Raw genomic sequence first — 22,826 nt, forward strand, 5'->3', positions numbered from 1 at the left:
TCTCTATGGCTTATCGACGTAATGGGGCCCACAGTCTATGATGATTATACTGACATATAAAATCTAACACTCTCAGAATCATTTATTCCCACTGAAATCAAGAAACTTAATTCCAGTAGTGCAAATCTAACTTTCATAGAAGCTAATCACCACAACTCTCCTCAAGGTTGCTGGTGTCCTCCTAACCTATGTGTTTTTTAATACTTTGACAAAAGTAGGGTCCTCCAGGCTCTCGCAGGGTTACGGTTGAGGAAGGTGGATGCTGAACAAGCTGCACATCTAGATCCACAACAACCTTTACGTGTTTCTGAGGTTTGGACTGTTTCCTCTACAGAAGCTATGCCAAGAATGTTCTTGAACTGTTTGATTCCACTTATGCGGCTGGGCAGAAGGAGAAAAGGGGTATTATTTAATGGGTATAGAGTTTCAGTTTTGCAAGATGAAAGAGTTCTGGAGAGCTGATTCACAACAATGTGCATATACTTAACACTACTGAACAGTGCACTTAAAAATGGTTAAGATGGTAAATTTTATATTATGTGCTTTTCATCCTAAGAAAGAAAGAAATTTAGTTTTGGATAATGTAACCTGATTATCATTCCCAGGTCATTTGAAAATGCAATAGAAACCAAATCCAGTGTGAGTACCTTTCCGGCAATTAAGTTGGCCTGATCAAGCCTTAAATTTCTACCTCCTCGGTTTAATACTGCCACACATGTTGCCCAGACTCTCTCTGATAAAGATCAATGATGTCTTTTAATTTTTTTCTTCTAAATTTTGGCTTTTCCTAAAGAAGATCTCCTACTCTCCCAGTGTAGGCTATCTTGGAATCTAACTCTTACACTCGTCCTAGAGGCAATGAGTAGATGAAAGTGAGCCAGGGAGAGAACTGCCCTCACCTTGACAGAAAACTGTCCCAGAGAGAGTGATTGGAAAGTTTTATGCTGAGGAAGCTTGGTTCCCTTAGATGGCAGAGACGCCCTGCCTCTGTCAACGAGGAATTTCAAGGTTCCAGAAGAATCTGAAGGTTCCAAGTTCTCAACATTACCCATGTCTGCTGAAAAGTTCCCATATCTGAGGCATGTTCCTTCCCCACTAGTGCCTTTACTTCACCTTTTAAAAACTTAGCATTCAACTGTTACTACCATTCTGTAATTCTTATTGTCAGATAGACCATGGGCATGATCCTGAGGCATCAGGATCTTCCCTGCACCTACAGCAGATGCCAGATAACTTCAGATCTGTAAGGAGACCTGATAATCTCCATATTCCTTCTCAAATGTATATTCATAGCTTTCAATGTCTACAGTCACCCTACTTACATCTCTAGAGACATAAGAAAAATCCAGTTGACTCCTCAATTTTTATCATTACTACTGTTGCCATAGAAGCTGAGTGTTACAGCCACTTGATCTCCTAATTCCTGCTACTTAATATGTGGTATCATTCAGTTGTGTTAGCATCACCTGGGAGCTTGTTAGAACTGCAGCCTTTTAGACACCATCCCAGGCCCATTGTATCAGCAACAGATTTTAACAACAAATTGCAGTGGTTTGTATGTACATTAAAATTTCAGAAGCACTGCCCTAATTCCTTGCCTTCCTCGGCACTACCACTGGTGATGGTTTGAGTAATTGTGACACCACTGCATGTCGTAGATTTATCTGTGACTCATTTTCCCCTTGCAAGAAAGTTCTCTCTGCATTTTTCAATTTTATGGGCAACGCAATCTCAGATACAATTTTGACAGTTTATTTTCTGGGACCACTTCTGGTAGCAACTACTTTATTAATCAGGGTCCTGGCAGAAAACAGATAACACAAAAAATTATAATTTAAGGATGGTTATAAAAGGACTATTCACAAAATGTAGGTCATGACAGAATAATATATTATGAAGTCGTCAAAGCACACACACATGCACATACCAGAGAGTTCCTTCCTGTAGGAGTTTAGCCCTGTTTAACATTACTCTTAACATGTGATTTTTATATATCTATTTATTTCATTTATCTATGCTCCTGCCTTGTTTCTATAATTGAGGTAAGGAAACAGAAAATGCATAAAATCAAGACAAATTAAATTCAAAGGAGAAAAACAAAGACTTGTAACATGAAGTCGGAAATGAGAAAAATGAGACCATTAGAAAAAATGTATGCCATATACTTGGGACCAAATTATGACTATAAACTTCTAGCAATGAACAGAGAAATGTGCACAAGGCTAAGTCTTCAGGAATAACAGCTTCTCCTACATAAACACCAGAAATAAATATCTCTTATTCAAAGAGAGAACACTATGTAACCTAGTGGTCATGACTCTTTGTAACGACTTTATAAAAACTGCAAGTATCTGAAGTTTGTAGATTGAAAGGTTAAATCAACATTGAAACTTTAAAGGCACTGTTGAGCATGTAATATTTTTTCCCAGTGTCAAATACTTATCAAGTCAAAAAACTAACAACAAAAAAGGTAAATACAGATCCATAATCCCTTATCTTAAATTCTTCGAGGAACATGTGTTTTGCATGTATTTTAAATGTTTTCCAATTTTAGAAGTCCATTACAGGGCATAGAGCATACATGAGAAGGCATTCCCAGTGGGAATCTAAAGCAGCGGCCCATCATCAAACACAGTAACACATCAGTGAAATATATGAATATTCACATGAAGTGAGAGAAGTAAGGACTACAAATATCCTCACTTCAGGCCAAGGTAACTTTTATCACTAAACATCAAAGAACTTAGCGTTTTGTTTGGTTTTGAAATTTTGGATTTTAGAATTGTAGTTAAGACAGTATGACGGGGGTGCTGGGAAGATGGCGGAAGAGTAAGACGCGGAGATCACCTTCCTCCCCACAGATACACCAGAAATACATCTACACGTGTAACAACTCCTACAGAACACCTACTGAATGCTGGCAGAAGACCTCAGACCTCCCAAAAGGTAAGAAACTCCCCACGTACCTGGGTAGGGCAAAAGAAAAAAGAATAAACACAGACAAAAGGATAGGGACGGGACCTGCACCAGTGGGAGGGAGCTGTGAAGGAGGAAAGGTCTCCACACACTAGGAAGCTCTTTCGCGGGCGGAGACTGCGGGTGGCGGAGGGGCGAAACTTCGGAGCCGCGGAGGAGAGCACAGCAACAGGGGTGCGGAGGGCAAAGCGGGGAGATTCCCGCACAGAGGATCAGTGCCGACCAGCACTCACCATCCCGAGAGGCTTGTCTGCTCACCCGCCAGGGCGGGCGGGGCTGCGAGCTGAGGCTCGGGCTTCGGTCGGAGCGCCGGGAGAGGACTGGGGTTGGCGGCGTGAACACAGCCTGCAGGGGGTTAGTGCGCCACGGCTAGCCGGGAGGGAGTCCGGGAAAAAGTATGGACCGGCTGAAGAGGCAAGGGACTTTTTCTTGCCTCTTTGTTTCATGGTGTGCGAGGAGAGGGGATTAAGTGCGCTGCTTAAAGGAGCTCTAGAGACGGGCGCGAGCCGCGGCTAAAAGCGCGGACCCCAGAGACGGGCGCGAGACGCTAAGGCTGCTGCTGCCGCCACCAAGGGGCCTGTGTGCGAGCACAGGTCACTATCCACACCCCTCTTCCGGGGAGCCTGTGCAGCGTGCCACTGCCAGGGTCCCAGGATCCAGGGACAACTTCCCCGGGAGAATGCACGGCGCGCCTCACGCTGGTGCAACGTCACGCCGGCCTCTGCCTCCGCAGGCCCGCCCCGCATGCCGTGCCCCTCCCTCCCCCCGGCCTGAGTGCGCCAGAGCCCCCGAATCAGTGGCTCCTTTAACGCCGTCCTGTCTGAGCAAAAAACAGACGCCCTCCAGCGACCTACACGCAGAGGCAGGGCCAAATCCAAAGCTGAGCCCCTGTGAGCTGTGAGAACAAAGAAGAGAAAGGGAAATCTCTCCCAGCAGCCTCAGAAGCAGCGGATTAAAGCTCCACAATCAACTTGACGTACCCTGCACCTGTGGAATACCTAAATAGACAACGAATCATCCCAAATTGAGGAGGTGGACTTCGAGAGCAAGATCTATGATTTTTTCCCCTTTTCCTCTTTTAGTAAATGTGTATGTGTATGCTTCTCTGTGAGATCTTGTCTGTTTGCTTTGCTTCCACCATTTGTCCTAGGGTTCTATCCGTCCATTGTTGTTTTTCTTTAAATTTTTTTCTTAATAATTAATTTTAATAACTTTATTATAATTTACCTTCTTTCTTCCTTCCTTCCTTCCTTTCTTTCTTTCTTTCCTTCCTTCCTTCCTTCCTTCCTTCCCTCCTTTACACAATGAATCATCCCAAATTGAGGAGGTGGACTTTGAGAGCAAGATTTATGATTTTTTCACCTTTACCTCTTTTTGTGAGGTGTATGTGTATGCTTCTGTGTAAGATTTTGTCTGTATAGCTTTGCTTCCACCATTTGTCCTAAGGTTCTATCCGTCCCTTTTTTTCTAAATAATTATTTTTTAATTCAATAACTATTACACTTTATTTTATTTTACTGTATCTTCTTTCTTTCTGTCTTTTTTCCTTCCTTCCCTCCTTCCTTCCTTCCTTCCTCCCTCCCTCCCTCCTTTCTTTCCTTCTTGCCTTCTTTCCTTCTTTTCTTCTTTCTTTCTTTCTTTCTTCCTACTTCTACTAATTCTCTCTACTTTTTCTCCCTTTTACTCTGAGCCCTGTGGATGAAAGGCTCTTGATGCTCCAGCCAGGAGTCAGGGCTCTGCCTCTGAGGTGGGAGAGCCAACTTCAGGACACTGGTCAACAAGAGACCTCCCAGCTCCCCATAATATCAAACAGCAAAAATCTCCCAGAGACCTCCATCTTAACACCAGCACCCAGCTTCACTCAATGACCAGCAAGCTACAGTGCTAGACAACCTATGCCAAACAACTAGCAAAACAGGAACACAACCCCACCCATTAGCAGAGAGGCTGCCTAAAATCATAGTAAGTCTACAGACACCCCAAAACACACCACCAGACGTGGACCTGGCAACTAGAGAGACAAGATCCAGCCTCATCCACCACAAAACAGGCACTAGTCCCCTCCACCAGGAAGCATACACAACCCACTGAACCAACCTTAGCCACTGGAGACAGACATCAAAAACAACGGAACTACGAACCTGCAGCCTGCAAAAAGGAGACCCCAAACACAGTAAGATAAGCAAAATGAGAAGACAAAAAAACACACAACAGATGAAGGAGCAAGATAAAAACCCACCAGACCTAACAAATGAAGAGGAAATAGGCAGTCTACCTGAAAAATAATTCAGAATAATGATAGTAGAGATGATCCTAAATCTTGGAAATAGAATGGACAAAATGCAAGAAACATTTAACAAGGATCTAGAAGAACTAAAGATGAAACAAGCAACGATGAACAACACAATAAATGAAATTAAAAATACTCTAGATGGGATAAATAGCAGAATAACTGAGGCAGAAAAACAGATAAGTGACCTGGAAGATAAAATAGTGGAAATAACTACTGCAGAGCAGAATAAAGAAAAAAGAATGAAAAGAACTGAGGACAGTCTCAGAGACCTCTGGGACAACATTAAACACACCAACATTCGAATGATAGGGGTTCCAGAAGAAGAAGAGAAAAATAAAGGGACTGAGAAAATATTTGAAGAGATTATAGTTGAAAACTTCCCTAATATGGGAAAGGAAATAGTTAATCAAGTCCAGGAAGCTCAGAGAGTCCCATACAGGATAAATCCAAGGAGAAATACGCCAAGACCCATATTAATCAAACTGTCACAAATTAAATACAAAGAAAGCATATTAAAAGCAGCAAGGGAAAAACAACAAATAACACACAAGGGAATCCCCATAAGGTTAACAGCTGATCTCTTAGCAGAAACTCTGCAAGCCAGAAGGGAGTGGCAGGACATACTGAAAGTGATGAAAGAGAAAAACCTGCAACCAAGATTACTCTACCCAGCAAGGATCTCATTCAGATTTGATGGAGAAATGAAAACCTTTACAGACAAGCAAAAGCTGAGAGAGTTCAGCACCACCAAACCAGCTTTACAACAAATTCTAAAGGAACTTCTCTAGACAAGAAACACAAGAGAGGGAAAACACCTATAATAACTGACCCAAAACAATTTAGAAAATGGGAATAGGAAGATACATATCGATAATTACCTTAAATGTAAATGGATTAAATGCTCCCACCAAAAGACAGATTGGCTGAATGGATACAAAAACAAGACCCATATATATGCTGTCTACAAGAGACCCACTTCAGACCTAGAGACACATATAGACTGAAAGTAAGGGGATGGAAAAAGATATTCCATGCAAATGGAAACCAAAAGAAAGCTGGAGTAGCAATTCTCATATCAGACAAAATAGACTTTAAAATAAAGACTATTACAAGAGACAAAGAAGGACACTACATAATGATCAAGGGATCGATCCAAGAAGAAGATATAACAATTGTAAATATTTATGCACCCAACATAAGAGCACCTCAATACATAAGGCAAAAACTAACAGCCATAAACGGGGAAATCGACAGTAACAAATTTATAGTAGGGGACTTTAACACCCCACTTTCACCAATGGACAGATCATCCAAAATGAAAATAAATAAGGAAACACAAGCTTTAAATGACACATTAAACAAGATGGACTTAATTGATATTTATAGAACACTCCATCCAAAAACAACAGAATACACATTTTTCTCAAGTGCTCATGGATCATTCTCCAGGATAGATCATATCTTGGGTCACAAATCAAGCCTTGGTAAATTTAAGAAAATTGAAATTGTATCAAGTATCTTTTCCGACCACAACGCCATGAGACTAGATATCAAGTACAGGAAAAGATCTGTAAAAAATACAAACACATGGAAGCTAAACAATAAAGTAGTTAATGACGAAGTGATCACTGAAGAAATCAAAGAGGAAATAAAAAAATACCTAGAAACAAATGACAGTGGAGACACAATGACCCAAAACCTATGGGATGCAGTAAAAGCAGTTCTAAGAGGGAAGTTTATAGCAATACAAGCCCACCTCAAGAAGAAGGAAACATCTCGAATAAACAACCTAACTTTGCACCTCAAGCAATTAGAGACAGAAGAACAAAAAAAACCCAAAGTTAGCAAAAGGAAAGAAATCATAAAAATCAGATCAGAAATAAATGAAAAAGAAATGAAGGAAACAATAACAAAGGTCAATAAAACTAAAAGCTGGTTCTTTGAGAAGATAAACAAAATAGATAAACCATTAGCCAGACTCATCAAGAGAAAAAGGGAGAAGACTCAAATCAATAGAATTAGAAATGAAAAAGGAGAAGTAACAACTGACACTGCAGAAATAAAAAAGATCATGAGAGATTACTACAAGCAACTCTATGCCAATAAAATGGACAACCTGGAAGAAATGGACAAATTCTTAGAAATGCACAACCTGCCAAGACTGAATCAGGAAGAAATAGAAAATATGAACAGACCAATCACAAGCACTGAAATTGAAACTGTGATTAAAAATCTTCCAACAAACAAAAACCCAGGAACAGATGGCTTCACAGGCGAATTCTATCAAACATTTAGAGAAGAGATAACACCTATCCTTCTCAAACTCTTCCAAAATATAGCAGAGGGAGGAACACTCCCAAATTCCTTCTACGAGGCCACCATCACCTTGATACCAAAACCAGACAAGGATGTCACAAAGAAAGAAAACTACAGGCCAATATCACTGATGAACATAGATGCCAAAATCCTCAACAAAATACTAGCACACAGAATCCAATAGCACATTAAAAGGATCATACACCATGATCAAGTGGGGTTTATTCCAGGAATGCAAGGATTCTTCAATATACACAAATCTATCGATGTGATAAACCATATTAACAAATTGAAGGAGAAAAACCATATGATCATCTCAACAGATGCAGAGAAACCTTTTGACAAAATTCAACACCCATTTATGATAAAAACCCTGCAGAAAGTAGGCATAGAGAGAACTTTCCTCAACATAATAAAGGCCATATATGACAAGCCCACAGCCAACATCATCCTCAATGGTGAAAAACTGAAAGCAGTTCCACTAAGATCAGGAATAAGACAAGGTTGCCCACTCTCACCACTCTTATTCAACATAGTTTTGGAAGTCTTAGCCACAGCAATCAGAGAAAAAAAGGAAATAAAAGGAATCCAAATCGGAAAAGAAGAAGTAAAGCTGTCACTGTTTGCAGATGACATGATACTATACATATAGAATCCTAAAGATGCTACCAGAAAACTACTAGAGCTAATCAGTGAATTTGGTAAAGTAGCAGGATACAAAATTAATGCACAGAAATCTCTGGCATTCCTATACACTAATGATGAAAAATCTGAAAATGAAATCAAGAAAACACTCCCATTTACCATTGCAACAAAAAGAATAAAATATCTAGGAATAAACCTACCTAAGGAGACCAAAGACCTGTATGCAGAAAATTATAAGACACTGATGAAAGAAATTAAAGATGATACAAATAGATGGAGACATATACCATGTTCTTGGATTGAAAATCAACATTGTGAAAATGACTCTACTACCCAAAGCAATCTATAGATTCAATGCAATCCCTATCAAACTACCACTGGCATTTTTCACAGAACTAGAACAAAAAATTTCACAATTTGTATGGAAACACAAAAGACCCCGAACAGCCAAAGCAATCTTGAGAACGAAAAACGGAGCTGGAGGAATCAGACTCCCTGACTTCAGGCTATACTACAAAGCTACACTAATCAAGACAGTATGGTACTGGCACAAAAACAGAAAGATAGATCAATGGAACAGGATAGAAAGCCCATAGATAAACCCACGCACATATGGACACCTTATCTTTGATAAAGGTGGCAGGAATGTACAGTGGAGAAAGGACAGCCTCTTCAGTAAGTGGTGCTGGGAAAACTGGACAGGTACATGTAAAAGTATGAGATTAGATCACTCTCTAACACCATACACAAAAATAAACTCAAAATGGATTAAAGACCTAAATGTAAGGCCAGAAACTATCAAACTCTTAGAGGAAAACATAGGCAGAACACTCTATGACATAAATCACAGCAAGATCCTTTTTGACCCACCTCCTAGAGAAATGGAAATAAAAACAAAAATAAACAAATGGGACCTAATGAAACTTCAAAGCTTTTGCACAGCAAAGGAAACCATAAACAAGACCAAAAGACAACCCTCAGAATGGGAGAAAATATTTGCAAATGAAGCAACTGACAAAGGATTAATCTCCAAAATTTATAAGCAGCTCATGCAGCTCAATAACAAAAAAAAACCCAATCCAAAAATGGGCAGAGAGGGCTTACCTAGTGGCGCAGTGGTTGAGAGTCCACCTGCCGATGCAGGCGACACGGGTTCGTGCCCCGGTCCGGGAGGATCCCATATGTCGCGGAGCGGCTGGGCCCGTGAGCCATGGCCGCTGGGCATCCGGAGCCTGTGCTCCGCGACGGGAGAGGCCACAACAGTGAGAGGCCCGCGTACCACAAAAAAAAAAAAAAAAAAAGATATAGACAAAAATGGGCAGAAGACCTAAATAGACATTTCTCCAAAGAAGATATACAGACTGCCAACAAACACATGAAAGAATACTCAACATCATTAATCATTAGAGAAATGCAAATCAAAACTACAATGAGATATCATCTCACACCAGTCAGAATGGCCATCATCAAAAAATCTAGAAACAATAAATGCTGGAGAGGGTGTGGAGAAAAGGGAACACTCTTGCACTGCTGGTGGGAATGTGAATTGGTTCAGCCACCATGGAGAACAGTATGGAGGTTCCTTAAAAAACTACAAATAGAACTACCATATGACCCAGCAATCCCACTACTGGGCATATACCCTGAGAAAACCAAAATTCAAAAAAGAGTCATGTACCAAAATGTTCATTGCAGCTCTATTTACAATAGCCCGGAGATGGAAACAACCTAAGTGTCCATCATCGGATGAATGGATAAAGAAGATGTGGCACATATATACAATGGACTATTACTCAGCCATAAAAAGAAACGAAATTGAGCTATTTGTAATGAGGTGGATAGACCTAGAGTCTGTCATACAGAGTGAAGTAAGTCAGAAGGAGGAAGACAAATACCGTATGCTAACACATATATATGGAATTTAAGAAAAAAAAAAGTCATGAAGAACCTAGGGGTAAGGCAGGAATAAAGACACAGACCTACTGGGAAATGGACTTGAGGATATGGGGAGGGGGAAGGGTGAGCTGTGACAGGGCGAGAGAGAGGCATGGACATATATACACTAACAAACGTAAGGTAGATAGCTAGTGGGAAGCAGCCGCATAGCACAGGGATATCGGCTCGGTGCTTTGTGACCCCCTGGAGGGGTGGGATAGGGAGGGTGGGAGGGAGGGAGACGCAAGAGGGAAGAGATATGGGAACATATGTATATGTATAACTGATTCACTTTGTTATAAGGCAGAAACTAACACACCATTGTAAAGCAATTATACCCCAATAAAGATGTTAAAAAAAAAAAAAGTATGGTTCTACATCACTCTATTTATTAACCAAAAATAGATCATATTTACTAATATATTATTTGAGGAGAGCAGTATGAAAAATAACTCCTGGTGCTTAGAATATTTCCTTACATTGTGGAAATAAGGCAGTCATCTTTATAGTAACCAACAGAGAAACCCTCCCTAGGCGACCTGTCAAAACTCAAGATCTGGAAGAGCTGACTACAGGAAATGTTTATTGCCAGTATCCTATTCCTGTGGATTATGTGAAGGTATAGGAGGAGATGAATTCTCTTTAATTTTATTTTTTAATTCCTTTTGGCTGTAACAGTTTATTGGTACTAGCTATCTATTTTACATTTGGTAGTATATATAAGTACAATATATAAGTCCATGCCAGTCTCTCACTTCGTCCCAGCTTACCCTTCCCCCTCCTTCTGTCTTCAAGCCCATTATCTATGTCTGCATCTTTATTCCTGTCCTGCCCCTAAGTTCTTCATAACCTTTTTTTTTTTTTTTTTTTAGATTCCATATATATGTGTTAGAATATGGTATTTGTTTTTCTCTTTCTGACATACTTCACTCTGTATGACAGACTCTAGGTCCATCCACCTCACTACAAATAACTCAATTTCGTTTCTTTTTATGGCTGAGTAATAGTCCATTGTATATATGTGCCACATCTTCTTTATCCATTCATCTGTCAATGGACACTTAGGTTGCTTCCATGTCCTGGCTATTGTAAATAGAGCTGCAATGAACACTGTGGTACATGACTCTTTTTGAATTATGGTTTTTTCAGGGTATATGCCCAGTAGTGGGATTGCTGGGTCATATGGTATTTCTATTTTTAGTTTTTTAAGGAACTTCTATACTGTTCTCCATAGTGGCTGTATCAATTTATATTCCCACCAACAGTGCAAGAGGGTTCCCTTTTCTCCACACCCTCTCCAGCATTTATTGTTTGTAGACTTTTTGATGATGGCCATTCTGACCGGTGTGAGATGATATCTCATTGTAGTTTTTATTTGCATTTCTCTAATGATTAATGATTTTGAGCATTCTTTCATGTGTTTGTTGGCAGTCTGTATATCTTCTTTGGAGAAATGTCTGTTTAGGTCTTCTGCCCATTTTTGGATTGGGTTGTTTGTTTTTTTGATATTGAGCTGCATGAGCTGCTTGTAAATTTTGGAGATTAATCCTTTGTCAGTTGCTTCATTTGCAAATATTTTCTCCCATTCTGAGAGTCAGATCTCCAGACACAGAGGAGATAATCTGGACCTGATGCAGTGACTACTGTATATCATCTAGAGACCTTGAACGCTGAGCTACATGCATTGACAAGGTGAAGTATTTAGATTGAATACCATGGAGAACGGTTGGGTATTTTCTATATGCAGAAGGAATAATAAAAAACCATGTTGTATCAGACAAGAGGAGTAAATGTCTACCACATACTTATTGGAATGAATGCCTCCTTCATTTCTATATTGCAGCAATGTTGGAAGCCCCAAGTTCCAAAAGGCTGAGCCTTAATATGAAGGAAGGCCATTATTTCATTTCACAACAAACTTTTAATAAAATAAAAATAAAATATTACCTTATATGCCTAGTGGGATTTGAGAATTGCTATGGAAAAGTGACTGCTGTGTATCTCCTAGTCTCTCCATATCTGAATGGAAACTTCACAGTGGTTAAGCCACTGAGATTTTGGGGTCAGTCCATTTGTGCTAATTATTATGCAAGCAAGATAAGAAAACAAGAAAAAATCTGGGCTGGTAAAGACAATATTTCCTTTAGGAAGACAGTAATATAATAATAGTAGGGGATATTAACACCCCACTTACATCAATGGACAGATCACTCAGATAGAAAGTCAATAAGGAACCAGTGGCTTTAAACAACATATTAGACCAGACTGACTTAATAGATAATGTAGAAGATTTCATCTAAAAGCAGCAGAATACGCAATCTCTTCAACTGCACATGGAACATTCTCCAGGATAGATCACATGCTAGGTCACAAAACAAGTCTCAGTAAATGTAAGCAGACTGATATCATATCAAGCATCTCTGGCCAACCAAAACAGGATGAGACTGACTAGAAATCAACTACAGGAAAAAAATTTCACAAAACACAAACATATGGGAGCTAAAAAATATGCTACTAAACAGTCAATGGGTCACTGAAGAAATCAAAAAGAAAATAAAAAAATACCTGGAGATGAACAAAAATGGCAACACAATGATCCAAACTATATGGGATACAACAAAAGCGGTTCTAAGAGGGATGTTTAAAGTGATACAAGCCTACCTCAGGAAACAAGAAAAAACTCAATCAGGCTAACCTTACATCTAAAAGAACTAGCAAAAGAAAAACAAACAAACCCAAAGTTAGTAGAAGGAAAAAAATATAAATATTAGAGCAGAAATAAATGAAATAGAGTCTAAAAAAAAATAGAAAAGATCAATTAAACTAAGATGCAAAAATCCTCCACAAAACATTAGCAAACCAAATTCCACAATGCATTAATAGGATCATACACTATGATCAAGTGACATTTATCCCAGGGATGCAAGGATGATTCACAAATCATATAAAAATATAAAATATATATCATATAAAAATCATATGACCATCTCCTTAGATGCAGAAAAAGCTGTTGACAAAATTCAATATCCATTTATGATAAAAATTCTCAACAAAGTGGGTATAGAGGGAACATACCTCAACATAATAAAGGCCATATATATAAAAAGGCCAAAATTAACATACTCAGTGGTGAAAACCTGAAAACATTTTCTCGAAGAACAGAAACAAGACAAGGATGCTAAGCTTATATCACTTAACATTATTGTTTTACTACTTTTTGAACTAAATATAAATAGAATCATCCAATATATATTATTTTTTGTGTGGTTACTTTTGAGAAATTTATCGTTGTTCTATATATCTGCAGTTTCATTCACTTTTATTGCTATTATCCACTGTAGAAATATTTATTCTCTACACTTTATTTTACTATTTGTTTTACCATTTTATTATTATTTTACTATTTATTTTACTCTTGAAGAATACTGAGTATGTTACCAGTTTGAGACTATTATGATGCTACTATGAACATTATGCCTATATCTCCTTTTATACATGTGTATTCATTTCCCTTGTGTATATATACCTAAGAGTTCAATTGCCAAGTTGTATGGTATGCATAATTTCAACTTTGATAGATAATGCCAAGCTGTTTTCCAAACAGGAAAATCCAATGTATGCATACACTAGTAGTATTACCAATACAGCGTATTATTTGACTTTTTAATTTTATCACTTAGGAAGCCCATAGAAATGGAATATATTTTCTGTAACACCTTATGTTGAGAAACTTCGCAAAATCCACTTATTAATTCTAATAATTTATCTGTATTATTTTTGAATTGTTATATACACAATCATATCATGACTTTAGGGCTACCATTTGGAAAAACAAAGAAGTATCACTACCAGGAATGGTCAAGGCAGAAGTCCAAATTTTTATCCTGATCATCAACCAGGAAGCAGACAAGAGAAAATGATCCCTTTCTGGGAACAGCCTCACTCAGTGACCAAACTCTTTTACTAAGGGATGTAGACTAAGAGGAGGTGAGGAGGGTACAGTTAGAAAACTTTTTGAGTCAAATTTTGAAAAGATCTTTCCAAGACAGCAATACCAGATGCTGTGGATGGTAGGAAGTATGGAAGACCTATCAGATACCTTGACTATTAGCCCATTGTTGAGTGGCTTTTGCAATAAAAAGCATACCGCTGTCAAGATACAAATGGCACAGATTTGTTTCTTGGGCCACAATAGTTTGAATGGTAATCTGAAAAAGCGTCAATAGCGGTGAAGCACCACCAATAGCCCAAGAGTGGTCAAAGGTGTGATACAGCCAATCCGTCAGTAATGCTCATGGACAAGACCCCATTCAGTGTAACCTTCCTCCCCAAAAAACAAGTGGGTCAACTTTGGGCAGATTCTTTCAAGGAGATAAAATAACTGTCAACCTAGAATTCTATAACCAGCAAAGATACATTTTAAGAATGATGATGATGATGATGATGATACAAAACTTCTCCCTGAAGGAAATTCTTCAGGATGTACTTCAAACAAAAGGAAAGTATGCCTGAGAGGAAAGTCTGGAATTTAAAAAGAAAAAAAGAAGAGAATCACAAATATTATTGCATATTTAAAGGAAGACATAACTACATAATTTATAGACATTAAAAAGATAATAAAAGAATATTATTAGCACCTTTATAGTAATAGATATAATTAAAATGGATAAATCCCTAGAAAATTTAAACAAAATGAGTAAAGGGCAGAGAAATATTTCATAGTTTTATGATATTGATATTGATAAAAAATTGAGTCAGGGTTTCCCTGGTATCTCAGTGGTTTAAGAATCCACCTGCCAATGCAGGGGAAATGGATTCGAGCCCTGGTCCAGGAAGATCCCACATGCCACAGAGCAAATAAGCCCATGCGCCACAACTACTGAGCCCACGTGCCACAACTACTGAAGCCCATGCACCTAGAGCCCATGCTCTGCAACAAGAGGAGCCACTGCAATGAGAAGCCCTCACACCGCAACAAAGAGTAGCCCCCACTCACTGCAACTAGAGAAAGCCCACACACAGCAATAAAGACCCGAGACAGCCAAAAATAAATAAATAAAATAAATTTATAAAAAAAAAAAAGAAAGAAATTGAGTCAATCATTGAAAATCATCCCACAAAGAGACCTCCAAACCCAGCTGTAGATCTTCATCAGTAAATTCTACAGACATTCAGGGGAGAAATAATTCCTGCTTTAATTATAAGGGATTCTACAAAATACTTAGCCACTACCTTACAAAATTATTAATGAAAATCTTGAAAAAATTTTCTCGAAATACAAAGAAATACAAAGAAAATATTGAAATACAAAGAAACGCTTCTTGAGTAACAAGACTAAAGGGACACAACAGCTAAATACAATTTGTGATACTGTATTGAATCCTGAATCAGAGAGAAAAAATGTATATTATAAAGGACATTATTGGGATAATTGACTAAATTTGATTATGGACTAAATATTAGACAATTTTAACAATGTTAATTTTCCTAATTTTGCTAATTGTACTCTAGTGATGTAACAAAATGCTCTTCTTCTTACATAATATGTGGTGAAAGTTTTAGGAATAAAACTTCATTATATATGCAACATATTCTCAGATAGCTCAGAAAAAAATAGACAATGATTAAGCTACTGTGGCAATATGTTAACAGTTAGTGAAACTGAAACTGGGTGAAGCATATACAAGATTTCTTTGTTCTATTATTGTGATTTTTCTGGAAGTCTGAATTTATTTCAAAATAAAATGTTTTTTTAAAAAGAATCCCAATTTTGTCATCTAAAAGACAAAAAAACAGTTAATGCTCCCCTAGTGTTAGCATTACTTCATATCTTGATGTGCATAATTTCAATCTCAAAATGGCAGGAGGAAAAAAAAGAAAAATGACAGGCCAACTCATGAATGTGAATGAAAAATTTCTAAACAAAATATGTAGCAAATTGAATCCAGAAACATAGAAAAGGATAATGCATCATGAATAAATTTCACATATCCCATGAATCAGGGGCTAATATTTGAAAATCAATTAATGTAATCCACCATACAAACACAGAAACAGGAAAATCAAATGATCTTATCACCAAATGACAAAACATACAATTCAATATTGTTCCATGAAATGAATTCTAGCAAGCTAAGAATAAATGACAATTTTCTTAAATCTACAGCAATCAATGTAGTTAATAAGAAAACATTAGAAGCTTTCTCTTTGAGATTAGGAACAAAATAAGCATGCCTCTGTCACCACTTCTGTATAACAGGCAAGTAATGCTGACCTATATATGACCACCACAGACATGCAAACAGAAATAAAGTTTAAGGATTAGAAAGAAAAACAAAAACTGTTATTATTTGCAGATAACATGATTGTATATATTTTTAAATCTCCAAAATAATCTGTATTATTATTAGGATTACTAACAGTTTACGAAGTTGTAAGATAAAAAAATTAATATATATCAATTTGCATTTCTATACCAGCAACAAGCAATTAGAAAATGAGATTAAAATACAACATTTTCCATCACATTAAAACATATGTAGTATACAGAAAGTACAACATCAAGAGTGAACCCTAGGGCTTCCCTGGTGACGCAGTGGTTGAGAGTCCGCCTGCCGACGCAGGGGACACGGGTTCGTGCCCCGGTCCGGGAAGATCCCATATGCTGCGGAGCAGCTTGGGCCCATGAGCCATGGCTGCTGAGCCTGCGCGTACGGAGCCTGTGCTCCTCAATGGGAGAGGCCACAAAAGTGAGAGGCCCGCATATCACACACACAAAAAAGAGTGAACCCTAATGCAAACTCTGGACTTTTTGTAATAATGATGTGTCAGTGTAGGTTCATCACTTGTAACTCCCCACTCTATTGGGGGATGTTGATAATGGGGAAAGCTATGTATGTGTTGGGGCAGGAGGTAGATGGGAAATCCCTGTACCTTCTGCTCAGTTTTGCTGTGAACCTAAAACTGCTCTAAAAATTAAAGTCTATTAATTCTTTAAGTGCAGTATTTAAAAATAAATCTAGTAAGAGAAATACAAAATCTGTATGGAGAAACTTTATTGAGGAATATTAGAAGAGCCTAAATAAGTGGAGACATACCACACACATGCGCTGGTAGACTTAATAAAAGTTGTTAAGTCAATTCAAATCAATCTGTAGATTCAGTGCAACCCAAATCCAAATACCAAGCCCCAAACCCAACCCTTCACTCCCATTCTAGAACTTAACAAGCATATTCTAAAATTTATATGAAATGATAAGGGACAAGAATAACCAAGGCACCCATGAGAAGAAACATCTGGGAGAAGTTGCTGTACTAGACATCAAGACATAAATTCATAGAAATTAAGACAGTTTCAGATTGGAGCAAGGACCAACAAATAGACCAAAAGACCATTAAAGAGAGCCAAGGATAGGTACACAATTGAACACTTACTAGACAATTCAGCAGGGAAATAATGGTAAACAGAATTGTGACAACTTGGTACCTGAAAGCACAATTGGATTCCTACCTTCACCACATACAATTATCAATCCCAAGAAGATGAAAGACAAATACAAAAGAAAAAATGAACAAAATATTAAGAATAAAATATATCTTCATGGCTTCAAAGTAGGGAAGGATTTGTTAAACAAGTATAAAAGCAATAATCATAGAAGAGAAAGATTGATAATTTAAATTAAAATTAAGAAATTTGTTCCTCAAAAGAGACCTAAAAAGAGTAAAACTATAAGACAGAAACTGGGAGAACATATGTACAACACATACAACCCACAATTATTTGCATCTGAAAGCTCAATAAGGAAAAGACAAGAATGTAATAGGAAAATGGGAAAAGAATATGAACGAGCAACTCACAAAAAGGAAAATCTAAATTGCTAAAAACATGCAAATATGCTGTTTCACTGGTAATAGAAAAATGCAAATTAAAACAACATAGTAACATTTCAAATTTCAAAATAACACATACAATGTTATAATATTTATCTGAATTTTGAGAATATGTATGCACATGTGTGTATTTTATACATTTATTATTATTATACCTATCACAGATTTCAGGGCAGGAAAAATTATCCAGTCATGCAATGGATGTGCTACAATAAACTCACCAATTATTTGTACAGTTATTGCCTGGACACCTCTAGATAAAAGGAACTGAAGGAAATACATTCAATCTTTGAATAACTTAGAAAGTTGCTGTTTTTCTTATTTTCTTGTGATTGATTTGTTTCATTTTTGAATTAACATTTGTCTCCCCATTGTTTTCTCCACTTGAATTTTGTTCTAGAATAAGTCAAATTGTTTTTTCACCTGATACAAGAAACTTTATAACTTTAAATAATCCAGTAATAACAAAAGTAATAACTAGGTAGTAGGCTTCTACTAGATGTGCACAAGCAAAGGAGGAATTCTTATTTTTTACAATATTATGAAAGGTTATATGCATTAAGTGACTTCCCAAGACACTCCTATGAGTTCGGTTCACATAAGTCAAGCAATATTCAAAGTCCCTTACACTGTTTCCTTGGGAAAACATATCCCGTGAACAGCCCTTCCTGTCTGTCTGCTGCAACTACTCTGGCAGCTGCAACTGGCTGTTGCCAAAATGGCAGCAGTCGCTTGTTGGGCATGAACAGGATGAGCTCTGGTGCCCAAAGACCATGACATTTCTTCTAACCAAGGACTTGCCAACTGTGTATATGTATGTAAGAGCAGGTACTCTTAAGTCTTAGACCTGTGCTGTCCAATATGAAGCCACTAGCCACATATGGCTCTTAAGCATTTGAACTGAGGCCAGTAAAAAGTGAAATGTGCTGTATGTATAAAATACACACTGAATTTCAGACTCAACACACAAAAAGAGTGTAAAGTAGCTCATTAATAATTTTTATAATGATTACATCTGAAAAATAACAATATTTTGGATAACTAGGTTAAATAAAATATAAAAATTCATTGTATCTGTTTCTTTTTACTTTTTAATGGAGCTAACGGAAAATTTTAAATCACATATGTAACTCACACTGTATTTCTATTGGACAGCCCTGCCTTCGAGACTAAGGTAGGGTTCAAACCTGGTACTTTGTAAGATAAATATTGCTCACAGAAGTGTTTGTTTGCCCCTTACAATATCATTAAAATTTAAACTTCGTTGCTAACTTTGAAAAGTTACCCATATGCTCATAAAATTGAGATTTTTTAAAAAAAATTAATTTTACTTTTCTTGAAAATCCAGGAGATGATTTTATTTATTACATGGCAACAATTTTCTGGAGCTGGAGAGCTGCTGACTTTTTAGAAAAGGCTTGCCACTTCACCGCAGTTGCCAACATTCCCTTTTGTTAGTCTTTACTCCCTTCACCATCATCTGTATTTAGTTATATTACCCACCTGGATGCTTTTGAGTTTGCAAGCCCCGTCTTTTTTTTTTTTGCGGTACGCGGGCCTCTCACTGTTGTGGCCTCTCCCGTTGCGGAGCACAGGCTCCGGACGCGCAGGTTCAGCGGTCATGGCTCACGGGCCCTGCCGCTCCGCGGCATGTGGGATCTTCCCGGACCGGGGCACGAACCCGTGTTCCCTGCTTTGGCAGGCGGACTCTCAACCACTGCGCCACCAGGAAAGCCCCTGCCCTGTCTTTTAACATCAATATTTTAGTACTTACCAGTGGGGAGAGGACTGTTGCCATGTTTGGAGCGCAGAAGAGGTGGATGTTGGTGCATTATTCCCCTGGCCCATTTTCTGCTTCAAGTGTTGAAAAGTAGAAATCTGTATTTGCATGTGGAGAAATCACCTGTGGGAATAATTGTTTCAATTAAATCAGTTGAATGAATGAAGTAGATGAGGGTTGTTATCCACATGCGAAAACAGAGGATTTTGTTCAAAAGGTTTATGGGGATCCCACATCCTGAGATCGATAGGGAGTAGTGATTCATGTGTATACTAGAAAAGAATTCAGTGTTAAGTGCTCTGTTGGTTCTTCTTGAAGAGGAACCAAATAGCAGTCACCCAAACCTTAGAAACAAAACACAAAGGAAGCCACAAATCAGAACAAACAAGGAAACCCTAGGGAGGTGGTGCCTGAAATCAGAGAAGCCCTCATTCCTGTATGATAATCAGTTTATAATATGGCCACCAGGGGAGACCTAAGACTTCCAGACATATTGGTATTTATAATTACCTTGTAGTCAAGATGGTCTGATAATAGTTCATTACATACTCTGTCCTTCCCAACATTTCAGTTTCTCCCTAATTACCAGCTGGCCTTTCAGAGAGCTGGTTTTCAAAAAAGGCACAATTGTACATTGTATTCTAGTTCAACACTTCCTGACAGAATTATTGAGGAAGCATTATGCCAATCTATTGTTTACCAAAGCCATAAAACCATCTGGTCCTAGGGGTTCATTTTTTGTAGTTGACTTCTAGAAGGCAGCATGGGTTTAACTTCCTCTGTCCTTCCTATTCTAGCTGCCAAGCCACTGTTGACAAAACACAGGTGTTTGAAGTTTCTCATTTTTGACTGGGCTTTCCACCCTGATCCTTGCTGTATTTATTTTTGTTCTATTTTCTGTACAGTCACCTTATCTTCAGCATTTACACGTTGCACTCCGTTTCCACACATCACATAGGTTTCTTTTGAAAACCTTCTGCCTATTTCCAAACTTAGTCAAACATTTATAAGTATATCTCAGAGACACAAAGCACATTTGTAGGAAGTCACAAAAATGACCTTGGTAATAAAACCCGAGGGCAGAGACATAACATTCAGGTGATAGCATCTACATGTCACAGAACATGAACAATCATCTGAGGAATTTCAGGTTTTCAAAATCAGTCTCTGATCCTACTCATAAATCCATGTATTTTGAATAACAGATAGGAAATCTAACACCGTTGCCATTAAGCAGGCTTAGTAAGTGTATTTAACTCTCAAGTTCGCTATATAAAATTATAGTCTTTCATTCCCATTTTCTATGAGACTTTAGGGTATTTCTTTTAGAATGTCACTGTTGTTTAACACACCACTGTTCCTTCAAATCATGGCAATTCTTGCACCTGCCTAAGGAATGGAACTGTATTTCTGCCCACAGAGTTCCTCCAACGCAAAACTACGGAGACTGAAGATCATCGCATACAAACTGAATGATACCTCTTCTTAAGCCCTTAAATACCCTAATTGAGGGCAGCTGTCATGTGGTGCAGCTGGGACTGTCCCCTAACCTTCTTGCTGTGTTAACATGAGCAGGAAGCAAAAAAAGAAGTTGTCTTTGTTCCAGTGATTTAGACAAGTAAGGAGACACACGCTACGATATTTATTTTCTATGACAATTAAAATGTTTCCGACACTTAAGAGCTTTTAAGACCATTGTAAAGAATGTTAGATCCACTACCTTGTCCAAGCACTAGTAGAACAGGTTGAACATTCTATGTGCTCAAATAGCTGCAAATTGAAGTCAACCAGAGAAGAAATTCTGATGGTTTCGGAGATAACAAGAGACAGATAATGTTTAACATAGAAAGATAAATAACTGTTGTTTGATTATCACTTCTTCTTGGTATCACCCTGCTAGAACATTTTGGCTTGGTTAGTTGAAATTTCTAATGCCTAATATTTCCATAATTTCTATGCCCTGTGCTCCCTACTAAGATTATTGTGAGAATTGCTTGTGAAAGAAGCAGGTATGATAGTAATACAAAGAAGACGTGAACTTTTGGTTAACGTCAGAATCCTGGGAGTCGCTGTAAGCTAAAAAAAGAACTAGTGGGAGGAGGATGTGCCTGTTGCTCAAAGACCTATAGTTCTGCTCTGGCAGCCACATCCTGCCTGTGGCGAGGTCAACCCAAGTACCACATCTTACTGTTTTCTTGACGGATAAAACCCCACCTGCTATTGAAGAAGGGGTCTCTCTTTGCAATAAACCAATGTCATCATGAAAGATGAATAAACATTTAGGGTTACAGGAAACTTGGGGCCTTGAACATTACATATACATGTGAAAATGTTTGTGGCCAAGATCTTTTATTGATAGGAAAAAATAATACGTCATCATAGAAGAGAATCTGGAAAAGTACATAACGATGCAAAGAAAAAGTAATAGAAGAGAATTTGGAAAAGTACATAGAGATGAAAAGAAAAAGTAATTCAAAGTCACCTCCTCTGATATACTGAGAATAGCAGTTTGTTCTGCTGGTATGCATATTTATGTGAATATACACATACATGAATGATTTTGATTTTACAAATATGATATACACTTATATGTATTTACAAAATGGAAGTCATATTATACATCATTCCCATGATCATATTAAATGTGAACAAATTTTATTCTCCTTTAGTTAATATTAGGTTTTATGAATTTTTCCATGTTGTGTTCTTCGAAAACATTTTGAATGTCCATTAATATTCCATTGCATTAGTGATTCTCAAGCTTTTGTGTGCGTCAAAATTATCTTGCAGGCTTTGTGAATGCTTGGTGCACAGTTAAGAGTTTCTGAGTAATAGGTGTCGAATGGAGCCAAGAATGTACGTTTCTAACAATTTGCCTGGTGATGCTGATCCTGCTGGTTTGGGGATTATTACACAGTCATTCTTTACAATTGGATGTTTGGATTGTTCATCATGAGTAGCATTAGAATAATAATATGCATACATGACAAC

At 37.8% G+C, this 22,826-nt stretch overlaps 1 long non-coding RNA gene across 1 annotated transcript in view; it reads right to left on the reverse strand.

The window, feature by feature from the left end:
- LOC137223270 (uncharacterized) overlaps window positions 1–22,826 on the reverse strand; it is a 70,991-nt gene that overhangs the window by 43,927 nt on the left and 4,238 nt on the right. The window contains exon 2 of the long non-coding RNA XR_010942773.1: window positions 19,830–19,958. This is a non-coding gene — a long non-coding RNA (uncharacterized lncRNA). The remainder of the gene's footprint in view (window positions 1–19,829; window positions 19,959–22,826) is intronic.

The sequence above is a fragment of the Pseudorca crassidens genome, chromosome 4 (assembly GCF_039906515.1).
Source record: "Pseudorca crassidens isolate mPseCra1 chromosome 4, mPseCra1.hap1, whole genome shotgun sequence".
In the NCBI taxonomy this organism is placed as follows: domain Eukaryota; kingdom Metazoa; phylum Chordata; class Mammalia; order Artiodactyla; family Delphinidae; genus Pseudorca; species Pseudorca crassidens.